The sequence below is a fragment of the Epargyreus clarus genome, unplaced genomic scaffold (assembly GCF_041222505.1).
Source record: "Epargyreus clarus isolate Ecla_fem2 unplaced genomic scaffold, WU_Ecla_fem_2.2 ptg000007l, whole genome shotgun sequence".
NCBI classification, from domain to species: Eukaryota; Metazoa; Arthropoda; class Insecta; order Lepidoptera; family Hesperiidae; genus Epargyreus; species Epargyreus clarus.
This window is the reverse complement of record NW_027332215.1, coordinates 21,773,505-21,775,526: the sequence shown is the minus strand read 5'-3', so window position 1 is coordinate 21,775,526 and position 2,022 is coordinate 21,773,505.

Below are 2,022 nucleotides of genomic sequence, written 5' to 3'. Positions count from 1 at the left end.
AGAATATCGTTGTATCATTTCAGACGTAACAACTAATGATGTTGTTGCTTCGGAGTTAAGAAGCAGCTTCGATACTTTGTAACATACATTGCAGCACAGCGAGTCGTAGCACATTAATTTGATGATTTATTTTGCTTATACGAGATCGTACAACGTTAACAATGTACAATATAATACTATGACGACACAACACTACCAACTCGTTAGTCCTAAAAAGGCGTAAACTGCATTATTTTGGTTAGAAGGGTATGGTTACACTTATATTGATATAAGATGCGCCAATTTACTCCTTGGATGCATCAATGTGCTTGTGATCGACTTGATTTGATTGTGGATGTATAGGTGATTTGGTCGACAGTGACTACGTAACTTACTGCACTGCTAGACCGTAGACAGTTTCTTGCTTCAATACATACTATCCAATATAACAATATAGAGGTGGTTGGACATCAGGAAAAATAAATTGTAGGCAGTTTTTTATATTTTCACATAATGGCATCATTACAGCTGCAGTGGCATTATGCGGAGTACAATAACTTGGTCAACTTAATTAGACACATGGCTGGGGACATCCTTGCCAGTCTAATTTAAAGAACCCAATCATTGCCTTTTTATGTAAACTTATATAAAAAATTACATAAAAATATATTTGGGCAACGATATGCCAAAAACGCAATGACTTTAATATTATAGCTATTTTTTAGTCCTAGTAATATATATATCATCAATATCAGGTGTCTAATTATGTTGATCGAGTTAATTGTCAAAATTATTGAAATAAACTAAAAAACTATTTAAATCATTCATAATTATGTAATTAAATATGTTTCTATAAGTAGTAACAAATAATACGATATGATTCTGATTACGATTTTCCCTACGTAAGTTATTAAATAAACTCACCGGCACAAAATGTAGCCCAGACTCTTATCGTGTAATCGTAAACAAATTAGGTTTTATTATTGACACTTTTGACTTAATATGGATAATTTAACATGAACATGTGTTGATTATTTCATTTTGGTTACTATTAATATCAAACGCTAAATATGATCCTCTTAACTGTGCCGAGAAATCGGTTTGTTACAGATGTTGAAATCCTAAAACGACTTCAAGCGGTACAATTGATTATAAGACGTACTACTGAAAGAAGGGCGGATGAACGCGATTTACCTAGAACCAAGGATAGAACTTAGTGATATAACCGAGTTGCGCGATAGTGGTTTGCTCGGAATCATTATAAGTACTTCGGCCTAACCTACCAAAGAGGTAAAATTTTGTAGATGAGAGTAGCCGTACGAGTACCAGAAAGTTCGAGTTTATAGAAGATGTTGAGAACGCTATACGATACGTACTGCCAATTACGGCACATCAAATTGACCGTTATCAGGTTGTCGCACGTTTGGAGATCCGTACGTGGTTAGTCGTTATCGATCGTTCACTGAGAGTGGTGGGACTCATGTAAGAAATCCTTCGAGATCATATCAGGTCACTCGTTGACTTTATTGATTGCGAAAATGTTTACTAACACATGAATATGCAAGAGCTTACGTCACTGCCTGTATCACTCAGTCACTTAGCTGGTATCGGCATTCGGAAATTGCAAAGCAGTCGAAACATCCAAGAACATGAACGAGTATTAATGTCTAGATGTTCTGGAACATAGCCAAAAGATTCGATCGAGAAATTCGCTCGAGAATCTTCGTGAGCTGAAAGATATTATGTCGTAGTGGCCCATGGAACACAAGGCCAATGGCCACAAGGAATTTCACAGTTAGAGATCAAAAACAAACCACAAAGTAATGCCTGAACGCATGCTGGCTATCATACTATTTTAAAATTTTGTTTTAAAACTAAATTCGTTTCAATTTTTCGCGACTAAAGTTATAATGTCAAAATGTATTTTTTCATGACCTAACAATTTATCATCAATTATAAAGGATTTTAATATGACTTGTGCTTAATTATAAGATAAAAATAGAATATTAATAGAAAAAAAAGGTAACTGTCATAGAACCTACT